This window comes from Leptidea sinapis, chromosome 25 (assembly GCF_905404315.1).
Source record: "Leptidea sinapis chromosome 25, ilLepSina1.1, whole genome shotgun sequence".
Lineage (NCBI taxonomy): Eukaryota > Metazoa > Arthropoda > Insecta > Lepidoptera > Pieridae > Leptidea > Leptidea sinapis.
This window is the reverse complement of record NC_066289.1, coordinates 9,813,037-9,831,721: the sequence shown is the minus strand read 5'-3', so window position 1 is coordinate 9,831,721 and position 18,685 is coordinate 9,813,037. Positions and strand designations below refer to the sequence as shown.

General features: G+C 34.8%; 1 protein-coding gene across 1 annotated transcript in view; it reads left to right on the top strand.

Annotated features, from left to right (window-relative positions):
• The first annotated feature begins 3,896 nt into the window (after nt 1–3,896).
• Nucleotides 3,897–18,685, top strand: part of LOC126972178 (adipokinetic hormone/corazonin-related peptide receptor variant I-like) — a 97,568-nt gene continuing 82,779 nt past the window's right edge. Inside the window, exon 1 of the mRNA XM_050818805.1 lies at nt 3,897–4,020. The gene's annotated coding sequence lies outside the window, so the exon portion shown is untranslated. The remainder of the gene's footprint in view (nt 4,021–18,685) is intronic.

The window sequence follows — 18,685 nt, the reverse complement described above, 5'->3', positions numbered from 1 at the left end:
TAGTAATGGTCCCAAAATTGACCCTTGCGGAACTCCAGAAGGAACATCCACAAGGTCAGAACGATGCCCAGCCAAGACCACAGCTTGCGAACGATTGTACAGGTAAGACTCCATCCAACGAAGATCACCACGAATCCCTAGTTCCTGCAACTTGCGTAAAAGTATAGTTATAAAGTTTCTTTTGTTTGAAATAATATTTTAAATAACCAAAATTTTTCTTCAGCGCAGTTATGTTTATCAGCATATCTATAAGAAACAGAAAAAATATAAAGATTGCTTAAAAATATTTTATGTTCTTGACCCGAATTTTCATAAACCGAATAAAAAACTATGATGTAACCGCTCATGGACACCCGCAGCATCAGGGGTCAACAGATATGTAACCGGCCTTTAACCTTGATTTCGGCCCTTAGTTGATTTCGGTTCGGGAATACTGCAATCAGTTTCTGATTCTACAAAGTGGCTGTGCGATTTCCTTTAGCTATTATTGTTACCTTTATATGAACGCCAAGTTATGTTGTTACGTTGATCTTTATCAGAAGTGGCGTAAAACTCGTTCGCGTTGGCAATCTCTGCTATCTGGTATCAAAAATACTCGAATGTGTTGATGACTTAAGTACCTACTTAATTAAAAAAAAACAGTTGGGCAGAAACCAGTATGAGAAATTACAAATTAAATTCATTTATGTTCCTTTACTTTTCACAATCAACTACAAAATTATATATAATTGATTTTTGAAGTGGTTTTGGAATCAAAGTTTCTTTTGTTTGAATTAATCGACAAGGAAATGCCTCCCCCAAAGACCTCCACGACGATTGGTCCTGTGCTGCCCTCATACGACGTATTCCGGCCATCTTGACCAGATCGTCGGTCCATCTTGTGGGGGGTAATTAGTAGGTTAATATAAAAATTATTCTAGTATTAAAACAACTTTGGTAAATTTTGCTCTGACTGATCATACTCCTATACTTGAACGAGCAATCACATACCCAAGCTTGACATCTTAGTCTCGTTCAATACAATCATTTTCTGGATGGTAAACACCCTATTCATGCTTAAATATCGACCATGGAGCTGCTACTAGTTGATACTGCAGAACATATATAAAACTGCGTAACAAAATACGTGAAAAACGGCAAGGCCTTAGATCATTAATTATTCGTCTAGAATCTAGATAGACTACGACAGCTGTGAAAACGTCAAAACAAAATTGAGTTTAGAGTTAACTTCTATTTTGAACAACGCACGCACACTAACACAAAGTGTCATACAAATCGCGAGTGTAAGACGTAGCTTGTCACGCAAACTAAAGCATTAAACCTGGCCTGTTTTTATCGGTTGTCTAACAGAAAGAGACTATCTAGACGTACAAATCATCCAAGGGCGAGGAAAACTAACAGAAATTATTTTGTACCACCAAGATAATTCCCCGGCTTACAAGTCCGTTGTTGCTATGGCTACAAATACAGGTGCTGGCTTCGTAGTAGTAGTTTTTATGTATTTCCAAGGTAAAAGGGTCATTTTAAAAAGGTCAGGGATTCGAAGTTGATGAAGCCGTAATCACTATAATAGGAATTTTTGGGGTTTTTTAGGGATAAAACTTATAGAATAAAGGTATTCCAAGTGCATTGTACTATAAAGCGACAATTAATAAATAAAGTTTCCGGCAACATAATCATTTTCACTTCTAATACAGCATTTAAACTGTTTTGTTAAACTTTTAATTACTTAAAATAGAAGACTGTGTTTGTATGACAAGATCGACAAGTATTATTAAAAACATCTAGAAGTTTCGCCTACGTTACAATAAATTCAAAATTCAAATTCAAATATTTTTATTCAAAATAGGATGTGACATCACTTATGTTATGAAAGTCAAAAACTACCACCCATTCCAAAATGAATGCCTCAGACCTGACAAGAATGGCCGCAACAAACTCAGCGGGCTTTTTTTTTCATCGAATAAATATGTTTACAATGTAATATTGTAAGATTAAACTTATTATTTAATAGCCTGAGGGTGGTCACTCCATTCCTAATCTGTGGTATCATTAAGAAAGTAATTTATGATATAGTAACCTTTACCACACAAACGTTTTCTAACAATTATTTTGAATAACGTAATACTTTTGTTTTGAACATTTTGTGGGATCTTGTTGTAAAAGCATATACATCGCCCCACAGACTTACTAACTAAATAAGTTTATGTCTGTTCTTGGAGTTAACTTATGGTTATGACACTTTCTGGCAAATTCACTTATGTGCCACTTAATTATATTATCAAGAATACTTTTCCGTTTACGATAGATATTTATAAGCTATAAGTGCTCTAGATATTAAATTGCCATGTATTTAGGCTTAATTTATTACAACTCTTAACAGCAACTCAATTTTTAATCAAAAATTCATAGAACAGAGAAGGATCCCATGTGGGTTAAGCGTACTAAATCTTATTCTATAATCGCCGCTGTTTCCTTCCAGCGATTACCCGCGACTGTTATCGATACCATAATGTGCTCATAATAACCTGCTCATCATTTTCGGCCTACCAACTTTTCCTTTTAGGTTCCGTTTTGTCACATGCGACACCAAGCCATATGCTAGATTAATATTTGACAATATTACATATTCCATTAGAGATCGGTAGCCCGTTTAAAAGACGAAGAAGGGTGCGACGGCTGGTCCATGCGTCAACTCGTGAACGGGTGCTGCCTGTGGTGACAGGTCGACCTGTTATTGTTAATAAATGATCGTATTTTGGATTGATTGGATCCAATTACAAATTGTGACAGTAATCACGACCATCATGTTCACGAAGCATGCTTACACAAACAATTAATTAAAGATCTGAACGTTGATGGATCCATCGTATATTGTTACTATTAGGATTGAAATTAGTAAACTGGTTTTATGCAAGATGTATTTTTAATTACAACTTATTTAACAAGCGTTTCGTGATCTTTGTGTAGCTTCCATTACGGTGAAGGGCAAAGAGAGAACAGATTCTATAAAGTATGCATTGTCTATGCTCTGACAAAGACTAAAGTTATGACGTAGATTAAACAGTATGCGTACAGAGAACAAGTACTGTTTTATAGACATATTTTAACACCACCCTTCAATGCTTACTTTATTCAAACTTTTAATTAACTTTAACGAATGGAAAGCTTACACCAAGTTACAATTTTTCAACAAACCAGAAAATTTTCTTTAAGTAGATAACAATAGACAACATAAAAGCAATAGGTACTATCAGGTGGACATACCACACATACATGAAAACTTATGTAACAAATCTTTAGATAACGCTTTAGTGAACATATCCGACACCTGATCCTGAGTTCTTACATATTTCAGAGAAATCCTACCTTTATTTACAAGTTCCCTTATATATTACATATTTATATATTAATTTATATTACATATAACACTTTATTATACTAATATTTATCTTTTATATTTTTTATGAAATAATTTATGTTATTTCAAATCGATTCATATTATATTGAATGCAGCACCTTACAAACTAATTTGTTATGTGTATTACAGCCATTGTAAAATACTCTATCTGATTGAAAAGAGTGGCCGAGTGAGTTTCTTGTATGTTATTCTCACAATCTCAACGTTTTCCGAACATATATAGTAATTTAAAAGAAATATTTAAATTGACTTTTCAAAAGCGCTAATTGAATAAAGTTTAATTGAATTTGAAAAGATTCTTTAATAAAATAAAATATATGCGTGTTTCAATAACAACGATGCAATATATCGAAAAGCCAAAACAAACATGTTATTAAGAATTGTTTACCGACCGCTGTTCGCCTAACACTTAGCCCTTTAACCCGAGATAAGATCTGGGCGGGCGGGCGGCTCGAGAATTGCCAACCAGTTGCGACGTAGAGCGCGTATCTGACAAACGTAACCATAACAAACTGTACTAGAATCCACGGATTGGAACGAAACTTGATTCTGAAAACTTTGTGATGTGAATTTATTGTGTTCTGGTGTACGAAGTTTTGGTGAGTTTTACTAGCTTCATAGACCTTTTATTGAAGATTTATTTTGGAATAACTGAAAGTATTACAGTTAGATACTATCGTTGAACTTTTTACATGCTTTTTATTAGCTTCACCTGTATGTTTATTTGTTTGTAACCGACTCATTGTCGTCAGATTTCCTTCAAGCTTCGTAGATTTATCGAGAACTGATGGGAATACGTTAATTTGATAAAATTATTCCATTTTTCAATTGGCTTAATACGATTTTAGTTAATTATTTATATAATTTTCATCTATCGTCGATAAGGCAGGAAATGATGTTAAATTTAAATTTCAACCATTATCTTAAACCGATTTATCTAATATAAGGAAATTTTCGAATACCAAAGAGAATTTGTGCTTTTTTTTATCTTTTGTAGTTTCTTTTATTTAAACTATTATTTTATATATAATGCCGCTTCGCAAACTGTTGGGACGTGTGCATATGAATTGTAAATATTTTCTTTGCTTGTAATGTGATAAAAATGTGTGATTAATGTATGTTAGAATAGAAATACTTTTTAAAGGGATGAAAGGCGGTTTTTTGTAGAAAATTCAAAGTAAGTTAGTGCGATTTTTGTTGGTTTTAATCTTTTAAAATGTAGGTACTTTTATTTGAAAACCAATTTACGCCCTACCCATTACAATGCAGTGCCGCTCAGGATTCTTGAAAAGTCCAAAAATTCTGAGCGGCAGTACAATTGCGCTCGTCACCTTGAGACATAAAATGTTAAGTCTCATTTGCCCAGTAATTTCACTAGCTACGGCGCCCTTCGGACCGAAACACAGTAATGCTTACAAATTACTGCTTCACGGCAGAAATAGGCGCCGTTGTGGTATCCATAATCTAGCCGGCTTCCTGTGCAAAGGAGCCTCCCACTGGTAGGAGCCTCCCACTGGTAGGAGCCTCCCACTAGTGGTCTTTTAATGTTTAAATTAGACAATCTAATTTTAACTTTTAACACTTTATGCTTTAAAAAAGAGAAAATAATTTTTAAATTGTCTGTGATCATACCATCCATAATATAGAGCGCAGTGAGCCTTTTATATTATAATTAAGTAGTGGTCTAATAAATAGAGAAGTCGATTTTTTTTCCTGGTGAGGAACTATTGTCAGTTTAAGATGCAATACCAAAATTATGATAACATTGTATATTTCTATGTCTTTGAAACGTATAAACTTTTCAAGTAAACCGGAGGACTTTAAGCACTTCGCGTTGGCTCCGTCTGTTACATACACAAAAGAATATATTATATAGCTGGAAAATATTATGAAGCTGATTTAAGCATATAAAAATAAGACGATATTACCTACTTGAATATTTTTGTTGGTTGTGGCTTTATAATTGCATTCCGAATGTATCAAAGTTAATGCTTTTCGAATAATATTGATAATAAGCAATAAAGTGCTTCACCTCACTTCTGGGATTAATATAGAAATTTAATTTACATTTTTTTTTATGATATAAGGGTCGAGACGAGCAGGACGTTCAGCTGATTTTAATTGCCCTACCCATTACAATGCAGTGCCGCTCAGGATTCTTGAAATACCCAAAAATTCTGAGCGGCACTACAACTGCGTTCCTCACCTAGAGATATAAGATGTCAAGTCTCATTTGCCCAGTAATTTCTCTAGCTACGGCGCCCTTCGGACCGAAACATAGTAATGCTTACAGTTTACTGCTTCACGGCAGAAATAGGCGCCGTTGTGGTACCCATAATCTAGCCGGCATTCTGTGCAAAGGAGCCTCCCACTGGTAAACATACCACAGTTTATAAAATATACGTTTTTGTTAAACGCACCTCTACGAGGATATGTCGCGGCGCACTAACCAACGGCAACTTGTTATAATTTTTATTTTATATTATACATTTTGTATGTTAAAAGTTTATAACAACAAAACAAATCTTATAACTATATTAGCAACATTATGTTTACCTAATATAAATATAATAAGATTTTGTATGTTTGTTGTAATTTTAATAATTCTTTAATCTCTAGAAAGTTTCAATTATGACTTGCGAAAACTATTAACAAGAATTTTATGGATAAATATTGTTTTATCAGCTTCGTTCAAAATTCAACTAACACATTATGTAAATAAATACTTCTAGTTGCTACGTTGCCTGAATTTAGTTTGACCGTATTTTATTCGGAAAACAAATATTTTATTAAAAATGTACAATAAAATAAAAATAAGCAAAGAAATTTTAGTTTTTGTGTAAACACAGTATGAAATTGTCAGCAAAATACTAAAAATTACCAAAAACTTCAAAACGTGTTATGGTTTTCATTGATTTTCATCAGTTCAATTATTTTCATTCATTTATCTACACCCAAGCTTTAAATCCTCTATTAAAGATTCTGAAACAGTTAGCTTATTGCCAACATTAAAACACCCAATGTTCTAATAACCATTACATCATCCAAAGGAGTGTTGTAATGTTGTACTGAATTTCATAACAACACTCCTATGATTTTTTTTCGATCCCTTCATGCGCAAAGAGTTTCAACAGACAGCCACATTCTTATTGCTCGATGCGTGGTATCTGTATGAATTTTTAAAAAAAGAACATTTTCTTTTACGCGCGTTCCACACTACCAGAACGTCGCGCGCCGTAAAAAAAGTAGATTCGAATCCCCACCATTTTTCATTGATATTTTTATTGTTTTGTTTACAAAAAATTAGCGATTCATTTTAAACGCTGCAAAAGAACATTATATTCGAGTGAATTTTAATTATTGCACTATATAAAATGTAAATTACTACTAAAACAAATAATTGTTTCATAATACTTAGTTTAGTTGTATATAATCAGTAATGAATGATATTAGGTTACTACTAGGACTGGTGTTTTAATGTTAGCAGTAAGCTAACTGTTCCAGAATCTTTCAGAGGATTCATATTCTGGGTGTAGATAAAGTCTTGTATGCAACTGTTGATAATTAGGTATTAAAACACTCATGTGATACTATTATCACGATGAAACCACATTCGTGTTTTAATACCCCTTATTACACAACAGTTGCATAAATAACTATTATTCGGATAAAATGAAGCAATTACTGATGAACGTATCGCAATGGGTTTATGATTATTTCATTCGTATTTTAGTCGGATTTAAATTTTATTGTAATTTTATTACTGTAACTTTCAAAGTCAAGTAAACTTTATTCAAATGGGCTTGAACTAAGCTCTTTTGAATTGTCAATATAAATTCTTAGTTTAAATTATTCAATCGACCATATTTTCGGAAAATTAAGAGCTTTTGGCTTTCGGATGAAATTCATCGAATTAGGTTTAGGTTTAAAGAGTTTATTTCTCAAAAAGAACAAAAGTTCACGTACATGAGAACAATGATTCTAAATAAATATAAAAGAAAACATAAATTTTATAGTTTTATAGTTATGGTGACTTTAAAGCTAAACAATAATAAATTTAAAACACGCTATGTTCTAAGGTAACAATCTATCTATTGTGATTTTTTAATTTGGCTTTAAATTTTGGAAAAGATTTTTCCTCAAATATATCTTTCGGCAAGTCATTATATAGTAGGGCAATTAATGACATAAAAATGATATGAATGGGTTTGAAACGTGACTGGATATGGAAGTTTCTAGATCGTTGGAGTGAACAATACGCGTATCCTTGCCCGGCCATGTGAAGGATTCCACGTGACTTATTATTAATTAACAAAGTTTGTGCCCGGCACCTATCAAATATAACACCAAAGCCGCCGTGTATTAATTACTCTACTGGTAGCGAAAGCGATACAGGTAATATTTCATTGTTAGCTTACATTGTTATGAAACTATAGGAACTTCATATGCGATGTGTCGATAAATATTGTCAATTCCGTAGTTAACTTTGATGCTACTATCAAATTTTATTAATATTACTAGCTGACCCAGCAAACGTTGTATTGCCGATATTAAAATCGCGATACAAAAGTTGATCGTAGATGGGTGAAAATTTGAAGTTGTATGTATTTTTTTAATGCTGACTCATAATCAAACAAATTTAAATTAAAATATCAAAAAATTAAAAAAAAAAATCGTGTGGACCACCCTTAACATATTGGGGGATAAAAAATAGATTCTGTCGGATTCTCAGACCTACCCAATATGCACTCAAAATTTCATGAGAATCGGTCAAGCCGTTTCGAAGGAGCTTAAATACAAACACCGCGACATGAGAATTTTATATATTAGATAATTACTTTATAATTTTGACGTGGTAAAGGTTACTATAACATAAATGACTTTCTTAATGATACCACAGATTGACCGCCCTCAGGCTGTTAAATAATAAATTTTATTGTACAATATTACATTGTAACCATTTCTTTATGAAAAAAAAGCCCGCTGCGTTTGATACGCCCGTTTTTCTCAGGTCTGAGGCATACTTTTTCGAATGGGTGATAGTTTTTGACTTTCAATAAGTCATATTATGATATTTTGAATAAAATTATTTGAATAAAATAAGATAAGAGAATAAGATAAACATGTTGTGAAAAATAATTCCGTCAAAAGAAGTTTTATTTTTTAATTATGTACGGAGCTATTGTATTCCTCTTTTAAGCCCCGATGTATAAAGAGGGGCGTTATAATACTGAATCGCAAAATACCTTTATTTATTTACGGTGTGTGTGGATTGATGAATCCCATCTACTGTATTCAATAACACTTGTTTTTATGTCTTGTTTTCGCATTAATATACATTTTTTTGACTTTCCTACTCGTGTAAGGCGTTGAGTGTTTGACGTTTGTGTATTTTTATTGCATCACTTTACATAATATATTATAACTGAAATGATATGTAAAAAGATGAAGCTGTATATGTTGATTCAAAAGAGTGGCAATAAGTTTCTTGTTACTTCTTCTCAAGTCAGCTCAACCCTTTCCGAAGTGGCATTAATTTTTTTTTTATGAAATAGGAGGACAAACGAGCGTACGGGTCACCTGGTGTTAAGTGATCACCGCCGCCCACATTCTCTTGCAACACGAGAGGAATCACAAGAGCGTTGCCGGCCTTTAAGGAAGATGTACGTGCTTTTTTTGAAGGTACCCATGTCGTATCGTCCCGGAAAATATAAAAAGAAAAGAAAAATTTTGACATTCATAATTGTCATTTCCTTGACCTACATGAAAAAAGTGATTTTGATTTGATTTGATCTGAAGTGTCTATCTGTCTGTACCAACTAATTATTTAACACATTACTTAGGCGGTCGCTTCGCCACTAATAACGATTGTTAACGACCATGTTTGCCCTTGTTATATTAAAATAAATTATTGACTGATTTTGATGTTTTTTTTTTGTTTGGCCGCTGATGGGATGATCATGGTTCTTTTAGCTAATATATATTAGAATTAAAATTTAACAAGTTTCATTTTCATCATCATATTGTGTTCTAATGACTAACGGCCAGTTGTAGAATAATCCATTGAAATGTTACAATTTAAGGACCGAATATTGCATTTTTTGAGGACGCATTTTTATTTTTGGGACATGTGTGGGGTCGTTGGGGTCAATAGAAGCTTAACCTCAAGTTTGTGGCGTCGCCACCCTTGTCCCCCGGCCGCTATTTTGGAAAAAGTGTTGAAAACACTTTTTTCGCGATATCTCGGAAAATATGCGTCTCACAAAAAATTCGTATTTAATGACATAATTTGTAGCAAATTGTTTTGCCTACAAATATATTTATATAACTTTTTGCCCTAAATTAAAAATTAAAAAAGTTATAAGCAAAATAGTGAGATTTAAAAAAAAAATCTTTTTTGCTGCTCAACTTTTTTTATACATTTTATAAAAAAATACCTCAGACTATCTTTTGAGGAAAATTTTGCACTGTGTTTTTTTTTTATTTCATTCATTTAAAACGCTGTTACAGCGCTCCAAAGTTAACCGGGTTCGTCAATGCTCATGAGACGGATTCTCATCAAAACAAAATGCTTAACAAATTTTTGATTTGTAATTTTATTGTGAATAAACAGTACGCCTCCATTGTTCTGGCAAAACATGAAGCAACATTATGCAAATGACAAAGTTATTGGAAGAAAATGAATTCGAATATGAACTTTCAACTATAACTCCAATTTCAACTCCTGTCATTCCTCAAACTTTCACATTTGACGTTTATTTAGTTTCTGAGCCACAGCTTGGACCATCCAAGATTCGAGTAGCTAGCTAATAAGTGATTGAAAATATTATGATGTCGAGGATTACCTTATAAGCAAGATGTCCGTGGAGTACGGCTACTGGGGATACCACGTAAAAAGAATGGACGCCTAAAACAGACTCTATCTCATAGGTGGCGGGGAAAACAGTTAGGAATGAATAAGTAAACTCTCTCTAAACTTCCATCATTTGGGCTTCCCGAGAGCTTGTGCAAGTGGACCTCCAGCTTCCTCACTGGGCGCAGCATACAGGTCGTTGTCGACGGACATTGCTCGAACCCGAAGCCCGTGAATGTTGGAGTGCCCCAAGGCTGTGTGCTATCTCCCACGCTGTTTCTTCTGCATATCAATGATATGTTGGACACCTCCAACATTCATTGCTATGCAGATGACAGCACTGGTGATGCCGTATACACGGGCCATGCACGTCTCTCTCGGGAAATCGTCGACCAGTGCCGGGAGAAACTTGTGTCTTCTATCGAGTCCTCTCTTGAGAAGGTCGCGGAATGGGGTAAATTGAACCTTGTCCAATTTAACCCCCAGAAGACTCAAGTTTGCGCGTTTACCACTAAAAAAACCCCATTTGTCGCATCACCGCTCTTCGACAACACTTCCCTAAAAGCCTCGCCTAGTATCGGAATACTGGGTCTCGAAATCTCGAGCGATTGCCAATTCCGTGGCCATCTGGAGGGCAAAGCCAAATTGGCTTCAAAGAAACTGGGCGTCATTAATAGAGCACGGCAATACTTCAAGCCGGCCCACATTCTAGCGCTGTACAAAGCGCAGGTCCGGCCACACATGGAGTATTGCTGTCATCTCTGGTCTGGCGCACCCCAGTATCAGCTCGATCCATTTGACCGCGTGCAACGCAGAGCAGCGCGAATTGTCGGGGACCCAGTACTCTGTGAACGGCTGGATCACTTGGCGTTGCGTAGAGACGTCGCTTCATTGTGTGTCTTCTACCGCATTTATCACGGGGAGTGTTCCGAAGAGCTGTTTTACCTAATTCCTGCCGCCGAATTCCACCTTCGCACGACACGCCACAAGTTAGGATATCATCCTCACCATCTGGATGTGTGGCGGTCCTCCACAGTGCGGTTTACAAGGAGCTTTCTTCCACGTACTACAAAGCTGTGGAATGAACTTCCTTGTGTGGTGTTTCCGGGACGATACGACATGGGTACCTTCAGAAAAAGCGCGTACACCTTCCTTAAAGGCCGGCAACGCTCCTGTGATTCCTCTGGTGTTGCAAGAGAGTATGGGCGGCGGTGATCACTTAACAACAGGTGACCCGTACGCTCGTTTGTCCTCCTATTCCATAAAAAAAAAGTAAAGTTGTATGAATTTAATAAAAAAAATTAAAAATCAGAAGAAAGGAGAATTACATCATATTGTGGACTAATGACTAACGGCCAGTTGCAGAATACATTTTAAAAGTTAATATTTCGTTATATCACATGCATTCTTTAACTGTCAAAATGACAAATAAAGTGACGATTTTATATTTAAGGTATGTTCCGATATGCATTGCGACCACTGTACATTGTGACGTCAATTTAGTATACTGTGAAGCCGTTCCTTTATAGCCAGTTATACTGGTTAATATTTAAAACAGAACGCAATCCCGTATACTGTCTGCCGCATTTTTTGACGCAGCATTCTAATGAGTGTATTAAAGTTTTCTAGTTCATTAACAAACCTGTATTTGCAGTACTGTCAAACTAAAAATATAAGGCGTAAAAGTTAGGCACTCGAGTGGTTTTGACTGATCAAGTGATCAAAGTACTGCGAGTACCTTAGCTCGAAAACGCCAGTGCTCACAGTAGAATATGGCGGCGATTTATGACGTCATATATTTCCCTAGGGTACTGCGGCAGTATACTGGCAGTCCATAACGTAACGAATTTTTCTATAGTGATAGCACTGTGCAGTGCTCGCAGTGCATATCGGAACATACCCTTAATGATACATTTACTTTAAGGATGGTTTTTGCAACTGGCGGTATGTCTATTGTCTATCAGATGAATTTTAAGCTGGCAATGAAAGCAGTGATAATACTTTATTGAAGTAAATCTTCTTTAGGCGCAACTTGAGAGTTACTGAGATTAATTTTCGGATAGAAATAACGCTTTAAAGACAGTTGAAGCAGTTTAAATTTAAACTAATTTATTGCAAAATGGTTGGTTGCAAAATATTGTTTCTACTTATACTATAAAAAATATTTAGGTTTGATATTATACATAAAACTTCCATAAAAAATTATCTAACTGGGGGTGAAAACCGCATGAAATTGGAAAATCTCCATTGTGCTGCCCATTCTTCTCAGGTCTGAGGCAGTCTCTTTTGAATGGGTGGTAGATTTTGACGTTCAATAAGTGATTATAAATCCTATTTTGAATAAAAATATTTGAATTTGAATTTGAATTTTAGAAGTAGTACGCGATTATACAGATAGACAGCATAAAGCGACTTTGTCTTATACTGTGTAAAGATGTATTTAATATTTAAAGTTACGTAAGTAAATATGTTACGGCAGTAAAGTCCTCGAATGGCGACCACGTACCGGAAGACGCAGTGTTGGTAGGCCCCCCACAAGATGGACCGACGATCTGGTCAAGATCGCCGGAATACGTTGGATGAGGACAGCGCGGGACCGATCGTCGTGGAAATCTTTGGGGGAGGCCTTTGTCCAGGAGTGGACGTCTTCCGGCTGATGATGATGATGTTGATGAAGTAAATATGTTGTTTAACATTTATCTTAAGCTTGGCACAAAATTACAATTGGTATCATCTTACGAAAGGAGCAGCTAATTTGATGTCATGCTGTTTCAAGTACGTAAGAAATAATATTTATTGCTCAAGATAAATTTTATTTACGCAATTGTAAAGTTCGAACTCCTCTTGAACTGGAGATCGCGTGGGCTTACGATCAGATCAAACTCCCCCTATTCGTACTAAACGGTTTTGATTTCGATCATTTTATTTAAGGATGCTTCAACAAGTTTTATGAGCCTACGATTAGCTTCATACGATTTATGCATCCTTTAAAAGATATTAATATAAATTTTCCAAAATAATAATCTAAGTGAGATGTTCTATATAAAACTAAATCTCCACCTATAAAGATAGCTGTATAGGCAAGTCTCTTGTGATCACATTCCAGCTAGTCACTACTAGTTTATGTATGGTTTTCGCCTAAGCTCCACGTCCATAGTTAAAATAGGAAATTTCATCTCAGGACTCAGGTTCGTGTCATATATCTTCAGTAATCGCTACTAAAATCCTCGCATAATGCTTTATTTATTTACAGTGCATGTTGATGGATCTACTGTACTCAGTGATTACTCGTATGTTTTTTTTTATTTACATTGATTTTTTTAAGTTTCTCGTGTCATTAAGGATCTGACGTTTGAGTATGTTTAACCGACTTCAAAAGGGAGGTTCTCAATTCGATTGGTATTCTTTTTGTGTATGTACACCACACGCTTAGATTTGTAAACCGATTTACGTGTTCACAAGTTCAGTTTATATGTTCTTAAGGTACCGACTTACAACCTATCAATAGGTACATACATAGTTTTTTTATAAATATTAAAAGTTTGTATAAGAGGTGTAATAAATTAAATAATTTAGTTTTTTATACTGTTTATATTTTTAAGTCGGTTTTTTAGACATAGTTTTTTTTCATTGCTTTACTTAATTATTTAGATAGATTGTAAAACGGTGATGCTGTAAAAGTTGTTTTGAGCGGCAATAAGTTTCTAGCCACTTTTGCTTGTAAAAGCTCAACCTCTTCCGAGTTAGTGGCAAATGGTATAAAGTATAACTTTTGAGAATTATAAGTGTCGTTTATTAAATCAAATTGTATAAATTGATTTTGATTTGATTTGGAAAAACCGTTACGACGTACTTGCATATGTTACAATATAAAGAGTAAATAATCATCGTAAAAAAATCTTCACAAGTGATGCGAGCGCAGTATATTTTTAGAGAGAGATTGACACGAATGTGAGGGTTATTGATTCCTTATGAGGATGCAATTTGTAGATACGACATGAAGTAAAGTGCCTCAATACACCGTAGTGGAATCAAACCTGCCCCCGAGTGATACACAGTGCTTTATATAAATATTTTTTTTTTAAATTTGGCAAATTAATTAAAAAATCTAATTTATGAATTAAACGCAGAATGATATTTGAAGGGAGTTTTAATTTTAACAGCCATTTTAAAAGGACACGTTAGAATTTATAATATATAAGGCAAGTGTGTGTGGGCAAGTCGGTCGCGGGAGACCTCGTAGAACATTCGTCGACCAAATTGGGGACGTTTTGAGAAAAGGAGAGGTCCGAAGCACCCGCAACCGGCGAGCATGTATGAAAAGAGTAATGAATGTAGAGGAAGCGCGTGAGGTTTGTAAGGATAGAAGCAAATGGCATTCTATTATCTCTGCCTACCCCGACGGGAACAAGGCGTGAGTTTATGTATGTGTACGTTATGTGTTAGAATTTGATTTGCACATAACATGCCTATCAGATTTCGATACAACTTTTCTGCAACCATCTTTGTAAGTTGAATGATGTGCTTTCGGCCAAGTTGTAATATGAATTCGAAGGCTCTTTTGAGAAAGTGTATAAGTTAGTATAAATAGCAATTACTTTTAAATGAATCCCTAAACTCCTTCCAACAAAATAACCTTAATAAAATATTCATTGAGATAACATGTAATATAATATACCAAAAAAAAACAATAAAATTGTATTCATTACTTGAAGGGTTTAAAAAATAAATTGGTGTTGTAGTAAAGGCCGTCTATCTGAGATTCCAATTAAAGGTTCGACGGGGTAAAGAACTTTTAAATTAAATTATCCTATTTGTCCTTAAGCAGATTTAAGAGGATCGCTTATGCCATTAAATAATTAATAATTACATCCATTTTCACTGTTGCGCACTTAAACTTTTTTCACAAATTCATACTACTTAATTAGTTACGAATCAAATACTCGAATAAGTTTTTGATTTATACCTGCACAGATGTGTATGTTCTATATCTGTATGTACCTATATATAACATTTTATAAAAATAGATTAATATGATTAGGAACGACCGTCGACTAACGTTAATAGACGCACAAAGCGCGCGAGAAGAAAATCTTTAACTGAGATACAGAAAGATAGAGAAGATAATAATATAAAAAATAATATATAATAATAATAATAATATTGACACACTCTTACACAAATTATCTTGTCCCAAACTAGGCATAGCCTGTACTATGGGTACAAGACAACGATATATTTAATACAATATACTTACTTAAACATACATAAATACATATAAACATCCATGACTCGGAAACAAACATCCATATTCATCATATAAATGATCATATAATATAAATATAATAAATAAGCAAATATATTGTGACTAAAACCGGTTTTGACTGACAAGTCGTAAACAGTCAGCCACTCTTGTCCTTAGCCTTGTGTTAACTAACACATTTTTAATATTAAAAAAAAAATAAACAAAAAAACAACCAACTTCAAAAACACTATTCCAAATTAATAGATATAATATGCACTAAAAAATTTAAATATAATTGCGTATTTTTATTCAATCTAATTAATTAATCTAATTCTAGTTATGAATATTGTTATTTTTGGAATCGGTGTCCTTCCGCCGCGACCTGCTTTCGCCTTTCGCCTCCTCACGACTCAAGCACATCTCACCTATAACTACGTATGTGGTGTCACCTATTACAAATCTATCATGGATGACACTGACTCCAAAAATGACAATATTCGTAACTAGAATTAGATTAATTAATTAGATTGTAGAAAAATACTCAATTATTTTTATAACTTTTAGTGCATATTATATGTATTGTTTTGTAGATGACATAAATACCCTAATAGCATAAAAAAGATTCGGTCGTACTCGGCCGGCTAGTGTTTTTAACCGACTTCAAAAAAGGAGGAGGTTCTCAATTTGATCAACCTAATTAAACTCTCACCAAACTATCTTTGTAGTATATCCTTTTCAATAAAAAAAGAATCATCCGAATCGGTTGAGTTATTCGTAAATTTATCATCCACATACGTATAGCAAATTTAAGACTTCTATGGTTTTCTCATACATTCCATTGTTAGATCTGGACCAAATTACAATGGGACCACACGGGAAGTACCAGCTTTCAAATAAAAAAAGAATTATCGCAATCGGTTCACCCAGTCGAAAGTTTCGAGGTAACAGACATAAAAAAAACATACCGACGGATTGAGAACCTCCTCCTTTCTTGAAGTCGGTTAAAAACACTAGGTAACGCACACACCGACAACTCAAAATTTGATCACACATATTCGGACTGTGAGGAATATACGCCTTATGCATAGTAGACATATGTCTACTGTGCCATAATACACGAAATTCCACATGAAAGAATATTTTCACTATTATCACCAGTGGGAGGCACCTTTGCATAGGATGCCGGCTAGATTATGGGTACCACAACGGCGTCTATTCCTGCCATGAAGCAATAATGTGTAAGCATTACTGTGTTTCAGTCTGAAGGGCGCCGTAGCTAGTGAAATTACCGGGCAAATGAGACTTAACATCTTATGTCTCAAGGTGACGAGCGCAGTTGTAGTGCCGCTCGGAATTTTTAGGGTCTTTCAAGAATCCTGAGCGGCACTGCATCCGAAACATACTGCTTGTCTCGTCCCTTATTTTCATAAAAAGAAATATTTATAAGATGGTCCCGGTGGACGTGATATAATGTTATCCGTAATTTTTTTTGGAAGAGTAGGACAAACGAGCATATAGGTCACCTAATGGTATGTGATCACCATAGCCTATACTTTGATGAACACAAGGGAAAGAGAGTTGCCAACCTTATAACGCGCCGAATGAGAACATATAAATTCAAAAATCGAAAAACATTGGGACGTCGGTGAGGATCGAACCGGGAGCTCCTAGGTGTGAGCTAATATCATTGATTTTTGGAACGATTCGATCGCAAAATAGAATTTCACTTACTTCATTAATTATTGCAGCTAGTTAGAAGGCAGTCAAACACCTGATTCCGATACTGAAATTTTCGTTGAACACGAACGAAAGTTCAACTACCAGCTATTCGAATTCTGCAATTGCCAAAGCAGATTGATAGTTTGAGATGAATCCACGATGGCAGAAAAATAATCACTGGAGGCATTATTAAACTGCATATTGAAAAATTCAAGAAACAACCAAAACTGTTTAATGGCGCGAAAATGCTACGGGGAACATTTTCGACAATCATTGTATATCCACAATCAATGCTAGTCGAAAAACTTAATGCCTGAAGATTAATATGACCATGCGAGTCATATATGGAGAAGTGTTTGCCAAACAATTACTCGATATTGGTACTGGTCAAATTCTTGTTGTCATTGTCCGGATAATTACATTTCCTAATAATAATTGTCACTCTATTGATTTAAGACGAACCTCATCAAGATATTTCTCCCAGATATTGCTTATAATTACAAAACTGTTATTTAGTTGAGCAAACTTGTTATATTCCCTGCCTATGTTGATGTCCACGAAATGAATTTTCAGACTCAAAGTAGGTATATAGATAGCTGGCGAATTGCCAGCACACAAATCTGGTAATTCTTTTTCTTAACTAAGATAATGCTCTTTGTTGTTGTTGATGTGTTTCCCGAATTACCACCTCATCATGGATAGTAGTAATGTTTCCCGGAATGCGGTGAAGAAAATAATGATCAACGTTATTGAAATCATAATTATTCTGAAAGCGAAGGACATAGGCGAAGACTTGTTCATTCCACGCGCACCTATAATTTCAAGCGGCATAACATTCGAGTTTAAATGGTTGCAGTTGTAATCTCGATAGAGGTATGTCACTTGATCTCGTATTGGGAAACCATCAAATATATTTATTTACGTGTCAAAAAATAAAACTTATTTATTTCACACACACATAGCAACTATCGTTACAGGTATTACCTAATGCGACAGTTACAAACAAACAAGAATAACAAACACAGCAAACAACAAACAAATCAAACTAAAACTAATCATACAATCAAACTACATTACATTACAAATAATATATCACACCAGAAATAGAAAAAACTTAAACATACTACTATTTACCATAACATACTACATATAACAATACCCTTGTGAGTTCACTCCACGTACACTCAAAAATGTCCACTTTGTTGTGGAGTTCATTTATATGGCGAAGGGCTCTAGTTAAAGGCGACTTTGCCAACACATTTGTTCTCGCCATCGGAATGGATAGTAGTGGCGGATGGAGGCGCCTCCACACGTACCGGTCCGGCACACGAAGACTCAAGCAGCACAGAACTCCCGGGTTGTGCTCCTTCCCGCGCAACAACTTCACCACATACGCTGCTAGAAAAAAATCCCTACGGACGCTCAACTCAGTATACCCAACCATACC